The sequence below is a fragment of the Porites lutea genome, chromosome 14 (genome assembly GCF_958299795.1).
Source record: "Porites lutea chromosome 14, jaPorLute2.1, whole genome shotgun sequence".
Lineage (NCBI taxonomy): Eukaryota > Metazoa > Cnidaria > Anthozoa > Scleractinia > Poritidae > Porites > Porites lutea.
In genome coordinates, this window is record NC_133214.1 from 14,082,705 (window position 1) to 14,110,051 (window position 27,347).

General features: G+C 39.1%; 1 protein-coding gene across 3 annotated transcripts in view; it reads right to left on the reverse strand.

The window, feature by feature from the left end:
* The window catches only part of LOC140924385 (uncharacterized), a 158,870-nt gene that overhangs the window by 116,535 nt on the left and 14,988 nt on the right, over positions 1-27,347 (reverse strand). Inside the window, exons 1-2 of one of the 3 annotated variants that reach the window (XR_012164263.1) lie at positions 11,558-11,781; positions 9,564-10,056 (exon numbers count right to left, since the gene is read on the reverse strand). The exons of 1 other annotated variant lie outside the window; for it this stretch is intronic. The gene's annotated coding sequence lies outside the window, so the exon portion shown is untranslated. Of the gene's footprint in view, positions 1-9,563; positions 10,057-11,557; positions 11,782-27,347 lie in introns of those variants that run through there. One more of the 3 variants, XR_012164264.1, reaches the window with a different exon arrangement.

Consider the following 27,347-nt stretch of genomic DNA (forward strand, 5'->3'; position numbering starts at 1 on the left):
AAGCTGTTCAAAGTGAGAGGGTTGTCCAATACTCACAAATAGACTCCATTGGTGTTAGTGGTGAGAAGAAGGGTCTCCATTGGTACCAATGGTACGATTGGTACCAATAGAAAAGCACCCTATTCCAATGGTTCTATTGGTGAATATGCATCTCATTAAGGTGACTTAGATTATTTTCTAATGTGCTCTAGCTGGGTACAGGGCAATTCCAATGGTCCATTGGTACCAATGGTACGATTGGTACCAATGGAAAAGCACCCTATTCCAATGGTTCTATTGGTGAATATGCATCTCATTAAGGAGACTTAGACTATTTTCAGATGTGGTCTGGCTGGGTACAGGGCAATTCCAATGGCCCATTGGTACCAATGGTACGATTGGTACCAATGGAAAAGCACCCTATTCCAATGGTTTTATTGGTGAATATGCATCTCATTAAAGGAATTAGATTATTTTCTCATGTGGTCTAGCTGGGTACAGGGCAATTCCAATGGTCCATTGGTACCAATGGTACGATTGGTACCAATGGAAAAGCACCCTATTCCAATGGTTTTATTGGTGAATATGCATCTCATTAAAGGAATTAGATTATTTTCTCATGTGGTCTAGCTGGGTACAGGGCAATTCCAATGGTCCATTGGTACCAATGGTACGATTGGTACCAATGGAAAAGCACCCTATTCCAATGGTTCTATTAGTGAATATGCTTCTCATTAAGGGGACTTAGATTATTTTCTCATGTGGTCTAGCTGGGTACAGGGCAATTCCAATGGTCCATTGGTACCAATGGTACGATTGGTACCAATAGAAAAGCACCCTATTCCAATAGTTCTATTGGTGAATATGCATCTCATTAAGGGGACTTAGATTATTTTCTCATGTGGTCTGGCTGGGTACAGGGCAATTCCAATGGTCCATTGGTACCAAAGGTACGATTGGTACCAATGGAAAAGCACCCTATTCCAATGGTTCTATTGGTGAATATGCATCTCATTAAGAGAGTTAGATTATTTTCTCATGTGGTCTGGCTGGGTAAAGGGCAATTCCAATGGTCCATTGGTACGAATGGAACGATTGGTACCAATAGAAAATGATGTCATTCCAGTGGTTCTATTGGTGAATATGCATCCATTAAAAATTAAAAATCTCCGTCGATTCATATGTTTATGAGTGATAAGGAGACATTCAAACTTCTGCTGTTTTTCCACGGCAAGGGGTGCAATCCTGAAATCATCAGTAGATGGATTCTTCTAGCTCAGTCCTGGGCCTCATCGCAAGCTACAGCCTAGAAAAGAGCACGGCAAATACAATTTGTCAACGACAACGTTGACATTAAATACATCAATGGTTTTACTACGACCTTGATTATAGCAAACTGGTGTACCTCAATGGGTTACCACGACAAACCCCACGTCAACAGTCAAAAGTGACTTCAGTCACTTGAATATAAAACGGCTCTCTTAGGAGCCACCAAATACAATACAAAGTCATAACCAACAGCATGATATAACCACCCTTTTCGGAAACTCTTCATTGAAAACTTGTTTTGGTTTAAACGCTTCCATGTAGATAATGAAATTGCGCTAAGAAATTTCAGAAGTTAATTTCACAGTGAGTTGAGTACAGTTGTTAAAACCTGTTGCCTCAATACCACTTTGCTAGTTTCGCGCCTTTCCGCGTTGTTTCGGGTTCTTTTAACAAGTAAGAATTACCAAAAAATAGTGCTTGCGTACAGGAAAGAAGACATTCATATGTCATGTTGTTTGCTCGTGAATCACAATAGACAGAACGAACCCGACAGTGACGCGTTACCTTTCAATTTTAATGTTCGTACGATGTTTGTTATACTCACAGCACCTTGAGATATTATTAGCGCTAGATATATAGGTCGCCCTCGCTTTGTAACTATTAGCGCGTTTCTACTTTGTGTGAAAGCGAACTTGTTTTGCGTGGTTAGCCTATAGAACGAGGAATATTCATAAGAACTATGGCGCGTTTTTAATTGGTGTAACAGCGAACTTGTTTTGCGTGGTTGGCTTATAGAACGAGGAATATTCATAAGAATTACTAGCGCGTTTTTACTTAGTGTAAAAGGCAACTTGTTTTGTGTGGTTGGCTTATAGAACGAGGAATATTCATAATAATTATTAGCGCGTTTTTACTTAGTGTAAAAGGCAACTTGTTTTGTGTGGTTGGCTTATAGAACGAGGAATATTCATAATAATTATTAGCGCGTTTTTACTTAGTGTAAAAGGCAACTTGTTTTGTGTGGTTGGCTTATAGAACGAGGAATATTCATAATAATTATTAGTGCGTTTTTACTTGGTGTAAAAGCGAACTTGTTTTGCGTGGTTGACTTATAGAACGAGGAATATTCATAAGAATTATAGCACGCTTTTACTTGGTGTAAAAGCGAACTTGTTTTGCATGGTTGGCTTATAGAACGAGGAATATTCATAAGAATCATAGCGCGCTTTTACTTGGTGTAAAAGCGAACTTGTTTTGCGTGATTGGGATATAGAACGAGGAATATTCATAAGAATTATAGCGCGCTTTTACTTGATGTAAAAGCGAACTTGTTTTGCGTGGTTTTCTTATAGAACGAGGAACGTTCCTAATAATTATTAGCGCGTTTTCACTTGGTGTAAAGGTGAACTTGTTTTGCACCAATAGAACCATTGGAATGGCATCATTTTCCATTGGTACCAATCGCACCATTGGTACCAATGGACCATCGGAATTGCCCTGTACCCAGCCAGGTCACATGGGAAAATAATCTAAGTGCCCTTAATGAGATGCATATTCACCAATAGAACCATTGGAATAGGGTGCTTTTCCATTGGTACCAATCGTACCATTGGTACCAATGGACCATCGGAATTGCCCTGTACCCAACCAGGTCACATGGGAAAATAATCTAAGTCCCCTTAATGAGATGCATATTCACCAATAGAACCATTGGAATAGGGTGCTTTTCCATTGGTACCAATCGTACCATTGGTACCAATGGACCATTGGAATTGCCCTATACCCAACCAGTTCACATGGGAAAATAATCTAAGTCCCCTTAATTAGATGCATATGCACCAACAGAACCATTGGAATAGGGTGCTTTTCTATTGGTACCAATCGTACCATTGGTACCAATGGACCATCAGTTTGACGAATCGTATCCGTTTGTGTATATTGGACATGTGTGGATGCAAAGTGACGCTACTGTAAACCAAAGACGTCACTCCAAATGACCCTAATCTTAGTGAATATTTATTAAAAAACTTGAACATTTAGCCCAGTAATGTAGAAACTACACAGTAGTAATATAAAATACGTTATAATTTAACACTAAAAAACTACGCTGGGAACCAAAAACTCGCATTTTAGCCTAAAAGTGCTTTCAGGGTAGCTTATTTCATCATTTCGTTGTTATGGCGACCGTCTTTCACCTCATTTGGGATCCACCCTTCCCATTAAACGCAGCGTTAATAGAGTGGAATGGTTATGAAGCCCGTTAATCCTTTGTTGATATGTTTTTGTGGACCTGACCGGGCATAACGTTCAATAGCATTCCATCATTTTGATGTTATTGAGCGATTGAAACGTTGCATTAATTTATGCAGTCAAAATTTGTGAACAGAAAACAAAGGATTGTGCACTGCCGGGAGCTACCAACATAAATTGTAGTACCGTTGTTTTTATCTCTGATGTTTATTCTTCTAGATAGAAGCTCCTTGATTCTAAATTCATAATTGATTTTTTAATTAGTGGAACTCTTTTCACTTGTCACTTCCCTGATTTCGCACCCCTTTACAGACTTTCATAACCAGTCTCTTCCACTATGTTTTAACATAACTGGCGCACAGTGATAACTCACAGCTGATTATTATTCACTGTTTATTAATACAAACATATTACATAACACCAAAATCAGTTAGCACTTTGGGCTTAAGCTGGTGAACATTTTTCTCGTCTTGAGATTACTTCAAAATCTCTCGGATCAACCTGTTAATAAGAGGAAAAAGGTAAAGTTGTATAAACAAAAAAAAAACTCTTTCGGTTCACTGAGACGAAGGGCTATACCGCTTTTAACGCTGGCTAATTCATAGTGTAAACTGCTGAGTTGGCAATGCCGCAGCTTTACAAAATTCTATTTGATTTTTGGACTCTGCGTTAAGTATGGCCAGTTCAAAAATAGCATTAAGGCGTTTAGAAAGACGAAGTGATATCAAACTTTGCTGCCGTTGAGCATGAGCGAGTCGTGACCATGTTCCTTCTAAGTACCTTAACGTAAAGTAGTATTTTTGAATAATTTTGACATATCATCCTCCGAGCATTGAGTCACGAAAGATATGAAATCGCGATGTTAATAACTTGTGGAAGTTTCTTTTATGTTGTCCTGGACACGAAGATCACGCGGCATTGCCATCATAGTAATAATATGCCAAGTTTGCTCCCAAAATGGATGACGGATTCACTCCAGCTGCATCAAAGTAAAAAAGGTACACATAGGGGAAAATCCCCGTTAGATCGTCAAGATGCATTATATATAGGATAATTAGCCATTACATTTGTAATAGACGAGGCGAGATTAGATTAGATAATTTGAAGAATTACTGCAGTTCGAGGAGGATGTTATCAGTCGAGGCCGACTGCTTGATTCTTCATAATTCTTCAGATTATACGAAAGCCGAATCTAACCGTTTTGTTATTATTCCTTCCAAAAAATGCATAACTAAAATAACATGCTAACTTTGATCGATGTAAAGTTCCCATTTTCATTTAGCTGTTCTTTTAAGCACCGCTCTTCCCTTTAAATAATCGAAGAAAAGACGCACCCGATTTTTTCATCGCTGTCACAGTGATATGGGCATCCCCGCGTTTTGGGCATCCCCATTCCCAAAACCCTAGTGAAATGGGCATCCCCTGTAACCCTAACCCTGGCCCTAACCCAAATAGCCCAAACGTAATATGAGACGGAGATGCCCATGTCACTGTAACAGCGCCACATTTGAAACCAGAAGGAAATTAAACTGGGCCGAGTTAAATATCGCAAAGACTTCAGGGACTGTTACTAGGGACAGGAAAGAAAATGGCCAATACGCCACTTGCACATCTCCCATAATGCACCTTATTTGCCCCCCCCCCCCCCAAAAAAAAGTTTTTGCATAAGCATTGTTTTCAATTTCCCTTTGGGTGGCTGTAATACTCAGGAGAAATGAAAAACAAAAAATAAGGTGCATTATTATATTTGCGGTCCGTAACTTGTTATGCGGACCAAAATTTCTAAAGAAAATACTCATTTCGGAGCTCTAAATCTCTTAACTTCGGAAAAAAGGTTTAAATAAAGTTATAAGACGCCTGGCAACCTTGAGGACTTGGATGTTGACTTTGGCCTTCAACATTTTAAACTGTGTTTATTTGTGAACGAAGGCGATGAAGAAACTTTCTCGTAATGTTATCGAAGAGGATTCTACTCAGTGTTTGAACACAGTAGTACACAGTTAAGAAGACGAAAATCGACCTGGTAGAGATTCGAGATGTTTTGCCTAAGGGAAAATGAGTAATTCGTTCGGCAAATATGATAACAAACATACCTGCACCCGATCATCTTGACAAGCTTCTTTGCCATTCGCAGTGTTTTATCAAAGACCAACGAAAGAAAGATAGAAGCAAGTTCGAGCCAGACACAATGTCCAGTTTTCAAAAGACTCCAGCGTCACATTGACGAGTGAATACTTACAGTGCTCTTAGTTTTGACCGAATAAACTTAAAAATATGTCTGTAAACTCTGAGGACTAGGATGTTGACTTTTAAGCTAGCTTTGCTTTAATGAGAACGAAGCTGATGTAGAAACTGAATCGTAACCTCACTGAGGAAGAGAATTCTAGTCAGTGTTTGAAAATTTTAACGCAGATCACAATTGAAGACGAGAATGAACTGGCAGAAAGAGAGGTTTTTCCAAAGACAATTAACGAGCGAATCCTTCGACAATGTAACCTGAGATCAGGCTCTATTTTCTTTTCACTTTGTAAATAACATTACGGCAGGCATGGCGAAACTAAAAGAGAGCCCCAATTTCAGCGGTAGCCGTTAGAGAGAATGTATGAGAACCGCTCAAATTGGGCCTGATCTCAGGTTATCGACAATGACAACAAACTTACCTTGAAAAGCTTCTTTGCCTTTTGCAGTGTTTTGTTTACAAGGATAAACGGAGGAAAGACGGAAACGACTTCTAGACAGACAGTGTCCGGTTTCCAAAATACTCCAGAGTTACATTAAAGAGCTAAAACTTACAGTGCTCTTAGTTTTGACCAAATAAACTTTTTCAACATGGCGAATTTGTTTTTACTTTCTCGGAAAGCCTTTGTTATGTGCTATTGTTTTCGTGCGCCAATAAAAAACTTCCTTTTTTGACGCCTGTCAAATGACTGTCAAATCGTATGTCCTGCACTTGTTTCCGGTCCCCCAAGCAGGAACAAGCCATATAATAAACATCTTATTAGCCTCGTCTTTTCGGTCCGTACTGTAAATTACGGATCCTCGTTTTTTGTCGCGGGACACACATCGGCTCCAGTCTCCTTCTCGTTTCCGTTTCGATTTGATTTAGGAGTTATGTGATATAGTCCCCTAAAAAGAAAAGTGAAGTCCGAACTCATCATGTAAAAACAATTAACTACGCGACAGACATGAGACGCGAACGACTTCGTAAACGTTAAGAGCCATGCAAGAGGAAACCTCTGCTCGCAGGGTAAAACAAGAGCACTTACCAGCGCAGTTTGGCCCAGGGGTGACTGCTTTGTAAGGTAACATCGACCAGTAGTGCCACTTTGCATCCGTACAGAGATAGAGCGTAGAAGCGTCAAACACAAAGTCAGTGCCTTTGCGACATATAATTGCGCAAGTATCATCAGGAACTGTTGTAATACACACCAGGGCACTGTTTCGAGGAGGTGTAAGAAGAGTGCACGTTTTTTCTGTGAAAGAAATGATCACAACATAACTTGTATCCCTTGAAACTTTAACTTAAGGGTTTGACAGAGATCGTATGGTCACGCAACGCTCCTGTAGGGAGAAGCGTTGCTTAGCGACACGAGGGAGACTCGCTAGGAAATGGTCGTTGTTGCAACTTCGTATTTGATTGATTGTATTCCTTATAATATGCATGTCTTTGCCTACTTGTAACATAAACTTTACAATATTCCACTAATATTGCAGTATTTTATTATATTCCAGTTTCAACCTGTAAGTTTTGTCAATTCAGTTAAATGATAATCACTAAAAAATTGGCGACACATGTCTTGTGTTTTAAATATCAAATTAAACGTATTGTCATTTTCCTTAAAATTCTAAACATATTCTAGTATAATATTATAAAATGCTTAGAAAGCAAAACTACAGATACAGAAGGTTATGACAGATAAATGTATTGACATTTTAAAACTTTTCAGACGGTCATTTAGTAGCTGCTCGGAAGAGAAGTCACCAATGGTGCGTTTCCCTGACCCAAACAATACTAAAACAATTGGAAGAATGACAGGTAATTGTTTTCTTGGAGGGTCCTTTCAAGCAGCTCCTACACTACCTACCCTTTCAGACAGTATCATGGGTAACTTATAAACAATATCAACTTAACCCTTCAATATTATCCTAAATGTAAGTCAGTTACTGTTCGTGTTACCAGACGGGTCCCTTGCGGTATACACGATCTCATAGACACTGGAAACTGCAAATAATTCACCATTTGGCCTGTTTGAAACATGTTTGACATGGCCTGAATTGTCGAAAAAAGATGGCTCCTTCCAGTTCACGGTAACTTGAACTTCTTCCTCTTCTCGCTCGCGGTTCAGTATCTAAGGAGCAAAATAATTACAAAACGAATAAAAAATCTTAAATGGAAGGTAGAAAGAAAACATAAGCCTTGGGTAATGTTGAAAAGACCACAGCACTGTTTTAATAAGATACATCCAAAGCAATAATGCATTGCTTTCTTGGTTGATATATTGTCTATTTTACCGTTCCGTGTCCGTTCGTAAAGGATAACACAGTAAAACTATATTATCAAAGTTATCAAGTGAATAGCTTCGTAGCTCCGCTTTTAGGCTTGACTAAACAAATCACTGAAGTTTGCAAAAACCTCTTGTCACTACTGTTTAACCCTGTTTTCTTTTTTAATTATCTTCCTTTAAGTCAACCTACCTTTCTTACCGTAACTGCAACACTGTAGTGAGGTTTTAACTCTGCTGTTTACTTGTCTATGGACAAGAAATTTAGACGCATTTTCTATCAATAATACCAGTTGAAGCCCTCTTAATTACAGAAACTTAAGCGTTACCTTTGATTTCAACTTGAAAGAAGTAGTTTGCGATGTTTCCGGCAGCATCAGTGGTGATGACCCGAACGGAAGTCATACCAATAGGAAATTCTTGGGAAGGTTGATAACTTGAGTTTACAGTGATCTTTTCTTTGAGATCCACAATAAGAGAGTTGTCTTTCACCTCGACCTTCCATTGCACTTTCCCTGTTGCTTTTCCTTTCATCCTTTTGCGCGCCGCTAAACGTTTGATTGTTTTTAAACTTTGTGCAACAACTTCCAACAACAAGCAACAACATGCAACAATGTGTGCAAACGGACGCAACATGTAACATCCAACAATGTTGCGTCCGTTTTCACGGGGCTTAACATATTCATCCGTCATAAATTTGTCGTGATTCTTAAATGAGGCAAATGTGATTGCAAATTGATTTCAGATCTTTCGAGAGAGCGTCTTGATTGATCGATGACTGGGAGCTGACCAGGTTTCTTGGGGCTTCCTTGCTTATTTCTTATCTTAATTTAAAGATGGTGTATGAAAAAAACAGCCATATATAGTGCATAATGTCAGTTTTAGGTTTGTAATTTTACGTTCACCACAGAGTTTTGAAAGAGCCAGAACAGTCGAGTTTTCTTCACACGTCCCTGGGCCTCCATTTTTTTCTTTTGCTTGTTCGATTTTGTCGTTCTCGAGACAGACTCTGCATGAATCGGGTAAGATCTTTGTTGAGCATGCGCGGCATGTTGCTAGAATATAGTTCAGAACCCATGCCTAATAGCTGTGTGCTTGCTACAGCGGGGTTGGTTATGACCATCGGTTTATCAATAAACAGGAGCTTGCACTCGAACAAACCAGTTTGACGAGAGAGAACAAGATTGACTAGTTCAGAGGTTTGGGCTCCAGCGACCTCAAAGGTTTGACGCGATTCAGGCAGGGCTTCCTTTTCTTCCCATCAGGCTTTGCTCGCAGGGTGGGCCGCCATTACCCTGGGTCCCAGAGGTTTTTTCTCGCGTGTGGCGAGAAGCTTTGTCAGACGCAGCCACTTCTTTAGCCCAAGGCGGATGCCACGAGCGGCGAAGCAGCGTGAAAAAACTCTTCCAGATTTTCCCGCTTTTAAGACCTGCTTTTTTCCCGAAACCGGAAACCGCGCATGAAAACCCTCTGGCACCCAGCAGGGAATGGGCTTCTATACTGATAGAGGGATATTGAACAACAAGAAGGTAAGGACTTCACACAGGAAATATTTTATTGCTGCAACCTTCAGTTTCACATCTAAAATATTCCTTATTCACTTTAAAATTCCTAAAGGATTCTTCGGCACAAACTGTAGAAAAGTCAACCACTGTAGCAAAAAGTGCTCACAAGCAAACATGACCACACACCGCATTTACGAGTAACTTAAATCAGTACATTCATGCTAATGAGAAATACTGTGAAAACGGAATTATTTACGCTACAAGTTGCTAAATTATATACGTGCAGCATTGACACTCCCAGAGGTTCTGAAGCTAGTAGTCGTGGTCTTCGAGCTGGTCCATATTGTTACGTGGCATATCTTGCAGCAGCTCGTAGAATTCCTTTAAAAATTCTCTTTTTTCGCTACACGGGTAGATTCTCTTACAGTTCCCTTCATAATCCTTCCTGTAGCACTTACGACACCCTCCGCCAGGGTTAATGATAGCAGACTCTGAGGCAACAACAAAAGCGGCAACAATAGCGATCAGCAAAAGTGTTGACTTCATTTCGTCTAGAAAAAACAGAGTAGTCAAAACATTAATATAGTTTATTTTGTCTTGGAAATACATCTCAGTCTAACTTCCAACCCCAGGGGGATAGGTAGTTACCCTACACAAACCACCCGGGTGGAAATCGTGGGCAGAAACATAAAACTATAAAATTTGACGTGGTGGGAGAAAGAACCGCTACAAAGTATATCCAGATCAGCTGAACAGACCAAAAAGAGTAGAAAAATTGCATCGCCTCAAAAAACAGCCCATGTTTTCTGAAGATTCCCAAACGGAATGGCGCGAACTATTTGATTTTCTAACCGAATTTCCGGTTTTCCCATGTAAAGCTGTAAGTACCCCGGATTTCATGTGACGGGGATAATCGAAGGATTTTTTGGGTATTGAAATTTTCGATTCCGGGATATTTTGGGCAGGAAAACTTGGCAAGTATGTTTTTGGGGTGGCTTGATTGTTAAGTATAGGATTTTCTGGGTATAAAACAATCTAAAGGATGGTGGTAGTGGCCGCGCATGATAACTTAATAAACAAACACAAGCATTCAATTTCTGATGTTCCTATTTTCCTTGTTATATCATTTAATTCCTTCCCGAAATTTTTAAGGCTTGGACATTCGACATGGGATTTTTGGGGGGTTAATTTTTGGTCCAGGGGTTTTTGGGGGTTTTGTTGGAAGCCCTAAGGACTTTTTTGGGTTTTGGTTTTTGCCCCCATCCAATGGATCTTCCACGCATTTAACTCGTTCAGACAAGCAGCTCTTCATGACTTTAAGGAAACCACTACGCCCCAATAAATCTCGCGTGTGTGATCGAAAGAAGGGGTTTTGTAGCAATAATTAAAAGTACAAGCCAAAAAATCAGTACTATTGTTGGATCGATTTGACATGTGTCTAAATCATTCGGTTATTTTAATGTGTGCCAAACTAAAGCGATGGAAAATTGGCTATTGTTATATAACTAGTATTCTTGTAGTTATAGGGCATGCACGATAGAAAACACTGACAGTAAAAACATAGTAAAAACGGACAGACAATTACGGCTGAATTGTGAGCAACGTTGACTCGGCTGAACTATTGTCAACTATGCCGAATAAATAAAAACGTCAAAGACATTCAGAACTCTTCATATTTATCTGTCGTAGTAAAAAACCTATCTATCCCACGATATCTAGTTCAGTCTTCCAAAAGAAGTTTGGAACTGTCAGATATGTCAGATATTGTGCTCCAGGGTGCGGATCCTTCATTGCATATAAAACTATCATCAATAAACTTCAGACACGACACGTAATTGCGTCCTAAAAAGTGTACGTATGCATGTCAACTGCCAATTTCTTCTCACTAACACTTAACTACTTGTAATGTAATCGGTTGTAGTTCTGTGTTAAGGGACCTTTCCCAACTATCGTAGAGCCAGAAATAAAGCAGATACGTTGGTGCGAGGAGCTACATGTGAATTTTATCATTCCTCTTTGGGTGATAAGGAGGAAATGGTGCAGGTTACTTACCACTTTAAAGCAGGATGCTAAATCGACTTAGAGATCTTCCCAAAACCAAGCGAACCAACAGAATGAGTATTAACTTAACTGTTTCTGCTTATTATAGTCATACCAGAGTGGGAGGGACTTTGCGCTCGGACAGTTTTAGCATCGTAAATAAGCAAGATACAAATTAAAGCACAAACAAAGCCGCCGCTGACAGCCACTTTTGTGGGAACTACCTTAAAAGTTAAAACTACACGCAATGCAGTTACCAGTGACTCTTAACCCTTTAAGTCCCAATATCCACATACAAATTCTCCAAACTGGTCTCCATACATTTCCTTAAAGAACGAGTTCAGAGAATTTGATAAAAGATTAAGGAATTTTCCCTTTGGTGATCATTTTATTAATTCTCATAGCCTAATCTCTTGACATTGTATAGATATCGTTAGGAGAAAATTGATGTTAGTCACTATTGGCACTTAAAGGGTTAACTGTTTCAGTAGCTATTGTAGTCATACAAAAGTGGGAGGGAGTTTGCGCTCGGACAGTTTTAGCATCGTTAATAAGCAAGATACAACTGAAGTATAAATAAAGCCGACACTGATAAGCACTTGTGTGGGAGCTACCTTAAAAGTTAAAACTGCACGCTATGTTAATCAGCATGAATGAACACCGCATTGACACCCCTCATAAAAATTTTCTTTTCTTCTTCTTTTATCTTTTCAGGAAACTTAGAACAAAGAGAATTTCCTGAAATAGCTAGAGGGAAATTAACTTTGATAAATGCTTTCAGAATAATAGAAAGGAGTTGTATTCATATTTTGAAGATAAAAATCAAAGTGTTTGAAAGTGTTTGAAAACATATTAGAACTCGACCTCCTATTAAAGAATATTCATTTAATTAATTAAACAAAACGTTTGAAGGCGGGGGAATTCAGTGAGTTTCCTTGTTAACCATTAACCCCGGGGGGGGGGGGGTACTGCCATATATGGGCTATATGGGTATGTGCCGCTGTGAAGGGTATGGTTTTCAAGCAGTTTACTCTAGGATAGGGTATATAAATCAGACTGTTTGGGTCTAGAATAGGGTATCATTTTTCAGGAAACTAATCAGTTGGTTGAAGATTTTATCTAGACTGGGGAAACAGCTACTCTAGGATAGGGGGATTTTGGGAGTTTACTCTAGTATAGGGTAGCAAAATTCAGCTGAACTGGCTCTGGTATAGGTCAAGGGTTCCAGGGTCCCAGCGGCACATCCCCACCCAGAAATTCCTAAAGTGCCCCCCTCCGGGGCATTAACGTTTGTGCTCTTATTTCTCTAATGAAATACATTCCAATTAAGGAATACACGTTTCTGTCTGACTGAAAAAAGGTATCGCGGACTGCTTCCTATATTGAAGAGCAAGTAAAAGAATGCGAAAATTATCAACCATAACGTGAAGAAACAATGAAACAGTGCTGAAAATGTTCGTGAAATAAAACTGGTGGTTTCGTGCAAATGGAACTGAACTTTGCGAGTTGAGTTATACACGTTTCAGGCCAATTCGGATTAAATAGCGCCTCTGAGGCACTGATCTTTTTGTTTTCGAAATTTCGTGATTGTTGGTGAGTGTGCCGCCCCGCAATCCCAACTTAATCACTTTCCGCCACCTCTATTACCGCGAATGTTCCCATTTTTTAATCCTTACTTTACCAAGTTTTTCTTACTCCGAAAATCCTGAAAATGTGCGACTGCATTCTAACAACTCCTAATTATAAATGCAACTACATTGTTGTCAATCTAGTTGACGCAATATTATATATTGTGCTCGTGAGGGCAGATCCAGAAATTAAAATTCAGATCAGAGAGATGTTGCCTTCCCTGTTAAAATGAGAAGGTAACTTTTTTCAAACACTTATGAGGAAAGGAAGAAAGATTAAAACTAAAAATACAAAGTATCGAGGACTGCTTCTTGCCACTATGGAGTATGAATTTGAAAAGCGGCCGTTACATCTATATATATATTAAAAGATCGGAGGTAAGGACAAGTAAAAGAATGTGAAAATTATTATATTCTTAACGTGAACTAACAGAAAAACAGTAAAAAATGTTCATAAAATACAACGAAATGTTTCGTGCAAATGGAATGCGTGTTGTTATGTTTTGACTCGAGGATAATTGATTAAATAGCGCCTCTGATGCGCTAATCTTTTTGTTTTCGAAGTTTCGTGACTGTTAATGAGAGTGCACGTGCCGGCCCTTATATTTCATTAGGCGTTGTCTCTAAACAAATTCAGTTGCTAATTAAAAGCGATTATCATTGGGCGAAAATCTGACCAGTACCTTAACTTAGTAACTGTTTTTTTAGTTGGTGTCAAAAGTAAGGGAAACTTTGTACTCAGACATAATTCTATAAACTTACAAGATATATAATGATACGGACTTGTTCAGATTGACTAACTTTGCCGTCAACTCCAGAAAAGATCTTGATGTTGTTTTCACTCTTCAAGATATTCAATCAATCAATCAATCAACAAATTTCTTTAACCACGCTAGTCACACACTACTAAAGCTGATTTCCAGGTGGGAGAGAAGCAAAAAATAGAAAAAAATATGGTGTTCACAAAAGTTACATAGTCTTAGAGAATAATTAATTACATAAAAATTTACACAATTCAGTTAGTTTTACAATGTATGTTGGTGGGAGTTTTGAAGAAGAATTAATCCGTAAGTTTAAAATATTCACACATACAAACTATGGAATCAGAAGGATCCAGCAGAGGGCAAAAGGGGAAAGTTTGCTTTTAAATTCGGAAAGCGAGCAGTGTTGGCGTGTATATTGATGAGAATCTTAAATACACATTTATCGAAAAATGCTCTAAAGAGGCTTTTCAGGCCCTTTTGGCTAAGTTACACCTACCCAAACATGCAAGTATAATGTGCGGAGTTGTTTATAGGCAGCATAATTCCCCAGCGCTTTTTTAGGAATAATTTGAAAAAAATATATTTTGAAAACCTCAGCGCCTCTGGCAAGTGAGCAGATCTTTTTGATGGGTGATTTTAAAATTAATCTCCTTTGCTTTCATAATTGCAAATACGCCCAAAAATTTATCTTAATATCTTTGCAAAGCTTCAACGTAACCCTAATATTTGACAAACCAACGAGAGTACATCATAACTCATGCATATTCACTTATTGACAACCTCTTTGCTAGCAATCTAGAAGATACCATAACAAGCGGAAATATAATCTCAGATCTTATACTGATCACTTTTCTAAATTCTGTATTCTAAACTCTTCTAAAGACCTCTTTGATCTCCAAAGTAAAAAAATATGCTACTCCGTGACTTCTCTAATTATTCAGAGGCAAAATTCTTAAACTAACTGTCCCAACTTGACCCGATTGGAGCAGTCTCAGGACTGAATGACGTAAACAAATCTCTTTCTGTGTTTTACAATAAACTGAACAAACTTCTCAATAAGCAAGCACCTTTTAAGCCAATATCGAAACGTAAGAAAAAGAGATTATTAAAATGCTGGGTAACAAAGGGGATCAGGAAATCAATTAAAATGAAAATGACCTTTCTTGTTCAGGCGACACCGCCACCAACAAACTCTATTGGAACAAAGTGTTGACGCTCACAAGAATTAGCAAAAAGATGTATTTTCACAAATATTTTGAAGAAAACTTTACCAATATCAAAAAGTGAAGAAAAAAAGTGAAGGGCATCAACAGCCTTTTAGGCCGGGAAAACAAAGCTCACAAAGATATAATCTCTCTTAAATGACCAAGAGGCAATCTAGTGTCACAAAATCCCTCTGAGTTTCCTGACATAAAGTTAGTCTTTGCTAGTTCATTCTTTTTTAACTCTGTATCTCTTTCTGAAATTTATTCCAGGCTGTATTCATTTCCCACTCGCATTTTAAGATAGGCTAAATATATTATTAGCCAGCCTCTATCTATGCTCATCAATAGCTCAATTGAATTATGAACATATCCATCTAAATTAAAGCTTGCCAAAGTAATACCAATTTTCAAAAGTGGTGATAAATCTGGCCCCCCTAATTATAGACCCATATCGCTTCTCTATATCTTTAACCGTATCTTCGAAAAGATTGCCAACAGTTACCAGCACCGTACAAACGACTTATTGACGAGATCAAGCAAAACTAACTACGAGAGAACGACTGGAGAACTGACAATTTGACTAACAAAAGACGACCGTTTAACTGTGACAATAGGCGGATCGAAACGCACCAGTTACTGATTACGAGTTTTCATAGCTAATAACATCACGGCTTAACTGACAGACGACCAGTAACATCGCGACGCAATTGACCAATTAGATCAATAACCAGAGTAAAGTACCATCAACTGACGTGATACAACTCACTTTGACTCTTAAGATGACTACCGCACAGGTTGTCGAAACGTCAGTCACTGTCAACAACAACAGCCCCATTAAGAACTACGTTCACCTGGACGATCAAACTCAACCTACTTTTGAAATGACTCCTGGGTTCAAACCTTTCACAGTTTTAACTTAACCAGTTGCGAAGAAAAAACCTCTGCAAAAACTCAGTCTTGGACGGGATTCGAACCCATGCCTCTGTATGGCAGATTTTTTATGGGTTCAAATCCTGCAAGCCTGGATTTTTTAATTGATTTTTATTATTTCTTCAGGCTTTCTTTTCGCAATCTACTGTAAGTTGCGCACATAACTGCGATGATCTTAGAGAGCGTATTCACATGATGTCACGGCGGCCATATTGGTGTTCCAAAACAATAAAACGGCGGCCATGTTGGTATCCCAAAGACAACCCAGTGGGAATTGAACTCTTCTCTTATGTAACAGTTTTCTTTTACTTGTATTAATCAACATAGATGCTGGCCACGTGAGTGAATACGTTCTATGTAAATATTTGGCTATAAAACATAGATCTTCCTAAACGCAGAAAGTCCCATGATTGCGCGTGAGCGCTAATTGGAATTAGCCAATGAGATGAGCGTATGTTATAGTGATGAGCATTCATGTTGAGCACGCAACACGTAGTCATCGTGATACCTAAGCGCACGCCAGATTGCCCAGAACCGAGAGCTTTCCATAAAAATTTTGCACAAAAGAACACATCACAATACTCATGACGAGGGGAAGAGATAAGAGACTGACCTGATGGATTTAGCGCTTTCATGGTGAATCGGTGCGCGGTTGTAGCTCTTTGATGCGGGAGAGGTTTGTGAGTTGAGACTGCACACAGTTACCTCCCTTCCTTTGCTTTATGTAGGGAAACAACAGCGAACAAACAACGAGCCGCAAAACCGTATAAATTGGCCATGAATTGAGCCAGATTACACGAAAAGGCAACGACAGGCCCAAGTTTACGTAAGTATACAATTTAATTCTATATTTATGCCTATATTTCTACGTTTTAACAACTATATTAAATTTCTCACACAGTCTTAAAATCGTTCGTAATATGCAAAACACTGAGTATAGAAACTCGCGGTAATTTATGCACCGAGCTTGGGGCGCCTGTGTTTCAAGCTATTTCAGATCTCATTAACGGGAAAAATCAGTAATAGAACGTCCAAAGACAGGTGGCCTGAGTTTGCCGGGCAAAGCTTACAAGAATCTGCATAACCCTTGTATGTACTTGGTGGACATTCTAAAATTTCCAAAAAAAAGTCACTGCAAATGTCACAATAAAAATCAAATTTCTTGCGATCATTTTTGTTTTAGGTAGTACCGGAGTCTAACTTGTTCGATCATCTTCTTTGTACGTAAGTGCGAGAAACATTTCAGAGTAGGAATAAATGAAAATTGCAGCTCCTATTCATAACCATTTGGAAATTTAAAACATGTGTTCTTATAAAGAGCGTTATAGAAATAACCATTTCAAAGATTGAATCATACACATGGAAATAAAGACAGACAATAGACCATAACGCACCCTGTTAAAATTTTGAATAACCATTGTTTCCAATTTCTACTGGGTATTACAGTCGTCCCAAGAGAAATCGAAGACAATAGGTGATGCCTTTTTTTTGGTGGTGATGGTGGTTTGGGCGGGGGGGGGGGGGGGGGGGGGGGGCGAGGTTGATGTTGGACAAACAAGGTTTATAACGGTCTATGTGAAAATGGTGAATTGGTAGTTTATAATTCCTGTTTTGTTTTACCATTTGCTATGCCTCTTTGATGGGGCTAACCGTCGTAATTGGAAAATTACAATAGGCCATTTGCACTAAGAGCTCCTGTGACATCGTTTTTAAGAAAATAAAAGTTGTATGATTTTGCCTTCGAAAAACGATAAGTGGGTCATATCTTAAACAAAGTAATAGTGATTTCAAACACGCACCATTTTCTTAAAATGAGTAGGTTCGTAGCTGGTCACGTGGCCAAAATGTGATTTTTAAAATTATGAATTTCCTCTTTCTGAATATAAATTTTGTACCTAAACTTCAAGGAAAATGTTGAAAAGATGATGTGGTAACGTTTACAGCACATCTGAGCGTAACTATCAAACGTTTAACAAGATATAAGCAAAAAGTAGTTTTGGCCGCCATGTTGGAAGGCAAGAGCTGATGCCCTCCAACACGGCGGCCAATACAAATTATACTACTTTGTTGAAAAATCAAAGTTCCATACTCAATGCGTTTCCTCTCAAATTTCGGGTGTAAGATAATTTTTATGTGCTCTGTCAATTTTTGGCATCAGCAAGATTCCAACTCGCTGTTTAACGGAAGCATTGGTCACTTGATTCAGAACCAGGCCTTAATCTGCCTGAATCCGCGCTTTCTTTTGTAGTTGCTTTGTTATTTCTACCTTCTTGTAACGTTTTGAGCGGTTATGTTTTGTTTCAATCAATTTGGTGGCAGCTCCCACTGTTTGCGGGAAATTTTACAAATTCCGTGACACAGCATCTCCTGTTAAGCAGTTCTTCGCAGTAGTTTGTCCATCAGTGCTTTCAAGTCTTAAGTCAGGGGCACCCAACGAAGGTTTCCTCCTAATATTGAAAACACTTTTTATGCTACCCAGAGTACTCTCTCTAGAAATGCATTCTAAGCGGCGCTATAAAATTTGTATCTGTTCGATCATCCAAGGGCCGGGGAACTTGGGTCTTATCAAAATTACAAGTGCTTTTATAAGTATTATTTTTCCCGCAAATTTTAGATACAATTAAACGTATTACGAAAGTGAGAATTTTTCTGAATCCTCTCCCCATCACATTTTTGAATGCGAAAATTTTAGGCTTCCTTTTTGCTACGAAAAATAGCCTAACCTGGAGTGTGGAATGTGAAAAATTAAACTTTAGAAAATCGTAGGGGATTAATTAGGTAAGCTTCGAAAATTGTACATGAACGAAACGGTCATCTAAAAATATTTAGCCGTCCTCAAGCTATATAAAATTCCAGACAATATTTAATGCTTCTCCGAACAGATATTTTACAGAAAACAGTCTTTAGGTGCCCCTATTAAGTGCCTCTACGTAAAAAAGATGTCAGAATATTCAAAAGTCTTCAACACACCACGGCAGAGGTTTTCCTCAGGAGTGCGAAACTGTCCCACGGGGCAAAGCTGGAGCTGAAGAGAAAAGTAATTTACTAAACAAACCAGTGACGTTATTACCCTAAACATGATTTCCCCTCAGCGAGCAAGGAAACTTATAACAGCCAGGCCAACCTTTCTCCCAGAATATAGGCGACTGAAGCAACGTATTGTTATCATTAATCATTAAAGTAACGAGTGGTACATTAACGCTCAATAATAATTACTTTAGGTGCCTAAACAATATTTGATGGTTTTTCCTTTTTTTGGCATACGTGTCATGCTGAATCGAAAAGGATTTGACAAATGCAAGAAATGCCTCAGACCAAGCCATCACCCAGACAAAAGCAAATGAAGCAATATATGATCAAAAACAAGCTTTTAAAGGTATATGAACACGAATTTTGTTTTTGTCGTTTTTAATTCTTAACATATGTGTAAGACGTGTATCCCATATATGGTGTCCACAGATTAGCCTTTCTACCAGATCGGAAATACTGGCCGTTTTCACGCTATAGACGGATAATACTTCTTCAAAGCCAGTAAAAATTGACGGAAAAACAGACGGATAAAGTCAGACAGATCATTTGTCCAACATTAAAGCCGTTCCGTGAAAATGGCCATTAATAAAACACATTGTCTATTAATCATCAATTGCGTTGGGCTTCAAAAATAAATTATTCCAGGTGAGCAAACAATTTTTGCCGTTAAAATATCATATCTATCAAATTGTAAAAGTGCCTGAAATTAAGAATACTGCTGTCGACAAGTACTGTCTAATTATCTCCACACTGTATCGTAACATCTAAACCACTCTAAGACATTCTAATCGTCACCAGTTAAACCCCAGTTAACGCCTTTTGCGTTCTTCTTATGTACTCCAATGGGTGTTTAAAATATTCATTTGAGATTATTCTTCACTAGTTCGCGTGATATGTTCACATGCATATTGACTACAGCCGAGAGGGGTGCATCACATGTTATCAGGATAATTCAACTCCAACAGCTTCTTTAAACATATATTGATAGATACTGATTCATCTAATACTCAACTGAGCTCCAAAGTTTTTTTTTGTTTTTTTAATTTACTTAGGAAACTGAACTTCATCGTCAATTTCAACTTCAACTTTGTTTGCATTGTTCAGATGAATTAATCTTACACATAGAGAATATAAAGTTTTCTTACAGAAATTTACTATTCCGCAAATATTAAAATATTAATAAATGGAAAATCTAGAGAGGATGTGCACAGTGGCCAAAGGAGCCTAGGCTTTCGAGTTGGCCACTGTAAACTGTCAACGTGAAGGCCGAGAGTAATGTTCATCCTCGTGAACTCCTCAGACTCATTGTTAAAGGTGCAGTGACAACTAACGTGATTTACTTAACACGTCACGGAAAAAGATAGAGGACTTATACGCAATTATACCCTAATTTCAATGCTAAGCTTTCTTTTGTTTTCTTATAACTATTTGGGACAGTTGGGACTAACTGTTACATACTGTTTCGTGGGTTAAATAAAACCACTCTAATCAGTGGCGGATCCAGATCTTCAGATAAGGGGGCAGGGGGAGTTGGGCGTCCTAAAAAACATTTTTTGCAGCACTTCGGGCCTCAGTTTTGTCTAAAAAATAAGGTGGGGACCCGGGGCCCCTCCCCTGGATTCGCCACTGCTAATGAAACTCATTGATAACGCCCGACAAAGAAGATCATACATCGTAACGTGTTTGGATATCTAACGGATTTAAAATTTCTCACTTTTGCATTATTGATGCCAAAACGTACACGTGAACATATTTTATCCAGTCATGAATATCTCGTAAACTTGTCGTTGACAGTCATTGCAGACGCTTTAAATAGAGGCATTACAATGGGTCCAAGATGCATGCGAAGCTGACTGTCAATGCACGTGAGCTCCTTAAACCCACTGCAGCGCGTTGATGATGGAATTACCTGTCAACCGTCAAACAGCTTTTAAGTTAATCGTCAACAATCAAAAAACTCATTTTTTTTTTACCATCAACCGCTTAACAAAGTTGTGATTATCAGTAGACAAACGCGACCAACTCAACCCAAAAAAAGAGCTCCTCTAACGTTTACCCTGCGCAAATGTATTTTTTATGTAGCTCCCATGTTACAAGTGAAATTGGTATACTATATACCACTTATTAACCGAGAGTAAGGTCATTACAGGAAACTCTCAGACTGAGACCTTGATGTATTGACCCATCGCTCGGTCAAAACACCAAGGGCTCGGTCTGAGATTTCCCTGTAATGACCAAAACAGACGAGGTAATTTATGGCCTTTTCATTAGGACCTGAGCTCGCGATCAATTAAAACCGACAACTGGTTAGCGGAAAATTTTAAGAAAACACGTTACCCCAATAAGTTGTACGCTTTAGCACGCGATGCAGTCAGGTGACACTGGTCAGCGGATACCCTTTTTGACAGCTGTCAATTGACCATTAAACATGGATTTCCATAAGGATGATTGTCCACTATGAAGTTAAACACAGATTATATATGCCTTGGACACCTAGCTAGTAATATCCGGTCACTACAAGAAAAAAATGCCCGGTCAGTACCAAAAAACAGCCAGTAAGAGTGTGCGTTCTAGTGTAGCCATATATTTACCTATGTTTAGGACAAGCAAGCGACTTCTGTTTTGCTTAGTTACGGAGTTTCTCAGTCAAATCAGTTAGAAGTGAAATTTTCATGGTTATTAGAGAGAACGTAACATCATTAAGTGACCAATACGTCACGACTCACTCATGGCTGTCACTATGGCTTGACAATATAACCAATTCATCAAAATTAGCCAGGGCATCCTAATATGCCACCACCCCACTTCCCATCTCCGAAAACTCGTCGCAAACTCATGAAAATCCTTTTCTTTTATTAACACGACAAAAAGTACAGCAGGTGATTTTCTAAGTTTTATAGACTGTACAATAAATGTCACAAAAGCTACCTAGGCGGTCCCTTCGGCATTTTCTGTTTTATGTCATCCTAACCATCTTTTACTTGCGGACGCGATTTTTTCTGGCATATACTCACTCAGGAGCCCATAACCAAGAGCGAGCAACTCCCATACTTGGCCTATATCACGGCGTTTTAAAGGACCAGTTTATTTTTAGACTCATTTTACGACGCTTTTTCCCGCGAAAACAGCATCTCCACACCATGTCCATGAGTGCATTCGAAGTATAAGATATCAAAAAGGAAAATTAGTTATTAAAAGGCCAAACAAATATCACTTTTAGGTCTGTAGGTTTTGCTGACTGGTTTGAGGAATTTGAGGAAGTTTGAGGAAGATATTTAAAATTTGCGCCAAAACCGTTCTAAAAATAAACTGGTCCATGAAAACGCCGTGTCATCACGAGCTTATGGAAGTTGCTCGATCCGGTTTTGGGCTCCTGCTTACTGTATATTTCAATTGTAAGTACTTTCCTTAATGTACGCTCGAGCTACTAGAGTGCCTTCTCGGGATTTCGCCTTTGATCTGGGCGAAATCCCTGCGGGGGCAACAACAACCGAATTTTAATATGGTGTGAATGCTTACCACGATTTCCCACTTTTCAATTTCCATTTCCCATTCTTCATTCTCCATTTTAGTAACATCCTTATCGCAAGTATTCATCGCTGGAAGCAAGGGAAGTTTATCGTATTTAGCAAAAAAAAAAAGGTTTGACTGTGCTCTTTTCTGTTGTCGAAGCACGCAGGAAGCGGCAAGAGCACGAAAGAAGTGGAGGGGAAACATGAGACGTAGTCGAGTGTTTCTTCCTACGTCTTGCGTGTTCTAGCCAATTCCTACGTACTTTACGACAGAACAGGACACAGTCAAAGCTTCTTCATTTGTTTTATGATTAAGAATCCGTTAAATTCCCCACGCATTACTTTCTAATTTTCAAAACAAATTATTAGCAGATTGGTGACAGTTCTAGTTCCATGTTTTTGACTCTCATAAAGTGCGATTTTTCAACCAGGGTGCGAGTTATACCTGAACTTTAATATAGTCTTTACCATAGAATTTCGAACGGTTTTACACAGATTTCGTGGCATAACTAAGACATAAGACATAACTTCACTTTTTATTATTTAAACAAGGTTAAATCCTTTAGGTAATTACAAAGAAAAAATAATGATTGGCTCATGATGTTAGGCAATGGAATACAAGAATACTTGGCCGCCCTGTGCAGGAACAAGTATTACTACGGAGGCTGATCTGAAGTCAAACCTGTCTGGGTTCCGGTGTGCCAATTTGATGTCATGAGGACCTAAATAACAATATCCAATTCTTTTGGACAGAAACATATCTATTAACAATACGATTTATTCACCGTAAAACATACGAATTATTTCCCTACAAAATAAAATTATCAAATTGAAGGAAAAAATAGGACAACGTCCCTTCCACTCCTTCAACCAGCCCAATCAGTGTCGGAGTTCTGCTATTTTTATGGGGCTGGATCAGGCCATCTTCGGCAATTCCAGCACGTACCATACCATTGTCAGAATTGACTGCCGAACTCAGTCAACTTGACTTTGAAATTAGCCTTCGGGCCCGAAAAGTTATCGGGCCTTTCGAGAAACTCGTCCCTGAGTTAACAGACGGAGCGGCCACTCAAGTGCACAGTGTGTTTTTTTTTATCGTTCGGGGCAAAGGACAATTTGGGACTCTTTTCTTAGGCCGGTTTCTAAAAGCGAAAACAGCCCCCCTCTCATCATCCCCGTAGCTGGGACGTTTAACGAGAGAGAAAACTTCTTGCGAAACGTCTCCAGCGGTGGGGAGCGATGCCGGAGAGAGTCTGGAGAGGCGACGGTATTCGCGGGTTAGTTTCTGGAGTGAAAGATTGCATGAGTTTTAAGTTTCTAAAGCGGCCAATACTAGCGAAAACATAGCGCTGCGTTTTGTAACTTGAAATTGTATGCAAATAAATCTCTTCGAAATAGTAGATGTGCCACACTTGTTCTCGATAGAGCTGGCTCTCTGTTGATTGGATCGTTAAAGGGGACCATATCGCTTACTTGAGGTTCGACTGTGTTCCTTTACTGATTAAATCCTATTATGTGAAATTAATTTTCTCAGGCTATTCATTTATCCTATTGTTAAGTCTTGTAGATTTAATCAAATCTATTGCATGCTACTCAGTTCACAGGAGTCGAAAGCATTTCTCCGTCAGTTGCCGTCAGTAGTTGCTGTGGTCGTTATGGCAACATTGTTAATTTTGGATGTGACTGCTGACACGTGACCCTCTTCACCGTTGTCGCTGCAGAAAGCATTGTCATTGTTGTTAGGAAGGTCATCATCCGCCAAACCCTGTTCAATGGAAGAACTCAGCGGCGGGATTCGTTGAAGTGGTACGAAGAAGCTGGAGTAGTAAACAAGTCCACGAATACCTTATAGCGTATAAGGATAGCCAAGAGTGAGTTACAACTTGATATACTCATTAAGATAGTAATATAAGTGTCACTGTCTGATAAAGTGTTCCAGAGGCCAAAAGTTGTGGTCAACCGATTTGGATGAAACTTGGCATAGGGTCTAGGTGTGACGAGATATTTCAAAAGCCACTTTGCCTCACTTCTCTGACTTTTAGTTTTGGAGTTTCAGAGGGGGTCTCATTTTTTGCCGTTTGAGCACCAAAAATACAGCCTTCCGGGGGGCATTTTGAAAGTACCAGAAAACCCCACTCGGTATCTTGTGCTGCCAAATGAATTTGACCACGAACTCTACCGTACAACAGAGCTTTTAGTTCATGCATGTAACTTTGTCCTCAGGGTATTGGACAGAGAGGAGCCTGGGCCTTTGTCCAAAATTGATGTCAAAATAACAAACGAAAATTGCCATTTTTCAAAATTTCAGTATATTCACCTGCCTTCTTGCATAACTTCCATACCTATACCACTGTTTACTTTAGTCACCCAATAATAATCAGAGAAAGACTATCGTCAACTCGTGGGAACGTTGTTTAGAAAATAATCAAATGGTTATCAACTCTGGTTTTCCCACAGTAAATTGTAAGAAATGATAGAAATTCGGATTGTTTATCCATATATTTAACATACTATATTTTCTCTTGAAACACAAAACTTTTCTTGCTGTTTATTGGACTTTATTAAATAACAGATATGTATTTAGGTATATATTTTTAGAAAAACAACAAAACAAAAAACAAACAAACAAACAAAAACGGGGGAAAAAAGAAAGAAAGAAAGAAAGAAAGAAAGAGGGAAGAAGGAAAGGTGCCAAGCAGGACTTGAACCCAGTCCCTTCGGCTCGTTGCGACTTTGCCTAACAGCTACAACGCTAAGGCTGACTACATCATCCTAGCGAAAAGGTTTTTTATTGAATGCCTTTTCCACGGAGAATCTACAAGCAAACGCCGTTTAAAGGTCATAGAGCCGCATAGAACGGCGCTTTTGACAGTTAAAAAAAAAAAAAAACATTGTAAACGCATTTCGTGGCAATCAATGAATGAAAGAGCATACATTGTATGCTTTACAAAGCCGATAAACCTCGTCTGCGAAGTACGACGCAAAACATATGTTTTCTTATCTCGATTTCCGCTGTTACTTTGAAGCTAATGGTCAAAATCACATCCATTTTTGGCTCAACCAGGTTCTTAAGAACAGCATGACATGATATTATTTCACTTTCAGATCACTTTCCAGAAAGCTGGAATTTGTTTATCCCCCGTGATCTTGCAGAGTCGAAGAGAAAATGCTCACCTTCTCGTCAGTCCAATCCCGAAGTTAACCATCGTACTCATCTGAAAGACTTCTTCGTGTCTTAAATTTGTTAAGACCTCTAACGGTGCTGTAAAAAAATTGCCACAAAGAAAACTCTGAGTCTGAGCAGCGAACGTTGCACGTTCTCATAAGAATTTGATCACACCGAACTTCGGCGAGCGTGTGCTTCTTCGGAAACGATAGATCTTTGCACTCTCGAATTCGGATTAGCCTCGACCCGATGTCCGTCTACTACGAGTGAGCGAGTGACTAATTTGCATATCCTAGTCCCTGCAATAACTCGTGGTACGCTCGCGCGTCCCCACGAGTTAAAAAGGGATAAAAACCTAGTGGTTGGCATCGTTTGTGTTGACTTCCGCAAGGCCTTCGATTCTATTTCTCATCATGCCCTGCTGAATAAGTTTCAAGCAGTCGGTGTTGCTGGCGAAGCTACAGTCGTAAATGGTTTTCAGTCCGAAACTTTACCTGTGAAGTTTGGCATGCCACAGGGATCTGTTTTGGGACCTACCCTGTTTTCGTTGTTTTGCAACGATCTGCCTGATATAGTTGAGGATTGTGATGGCGAAATTCACATGTATGCTGGCGACACTACGATTTACGTGGCTGTTTCTTCTCCTGATATGGTTGCTGTTATCTTGAACGTCATACTTCAGAAGTTGTATGACTGGTGCTGCCTTAACTGCCTCATACCACACCCCTGTAAAACCGAGTACATGATTTAATGCGAGGCCAGTTTGTTGGGCGGCTGCAAGCAGTGTCATTGGGGAACAGTGTTGCCAGTCAAGTCAAGTCAACTAGGTATTTAGACGTCGAAATTGACAGTAATCTTAATTGGAACGTTCATGTAAAGGAGTTAATTAAGTCCTCTTCACAAAAATTGATTCTTCTCGGGTCTTTGTATTTCTTACCAACTACAGCAAAGGCTGATTTTTATTTCAAAGTAATTTTACCATCAGTTACCTATGGGTTGGTTGTATGGGGTTCCTGCGGTGAATCGCTCTTTGATGAGCTGGAGAAGATACATGTACGTGCCGCAAAGATCATCTATGGAGTGGATTGGTACTCACCCAGCGATCAGGTCTTAGCCCAAAGCAATATGGCCCACTGTTAAAGATTTATGCGAATATAGATTACTTTATGTTAGCACACGACTGTTTTTATAACTTTTTTACCCGTTCCTATTATGAAGCTGTTTACGAAATATGAGTTCAACAGTAAATAAGTAAATAAATAAAAGAAAGGATTACTATGACCTTATAAACACATAAAGAATTTAATACTAGATTATACTATTTGCCTGATATACAACTTAAAAGTTTTTACTCTCTATAGAACATACACTGTAAATAACAATTACAGGTATCGAAAGTCATGTTTCGAATGCGCGACACAAAATCTTAATGGTCGGAGCAGTTCTTAAATCATCGTGTAAGGAGTTCCAGATGTTTGGCCCATAGCACCTAAAAGTGTTTAGTCCATACTTAGAAGAATTTGCCTTTGGCAGAGACAGCTTCAGCTTCTCGCGTAGATTTTGCGTA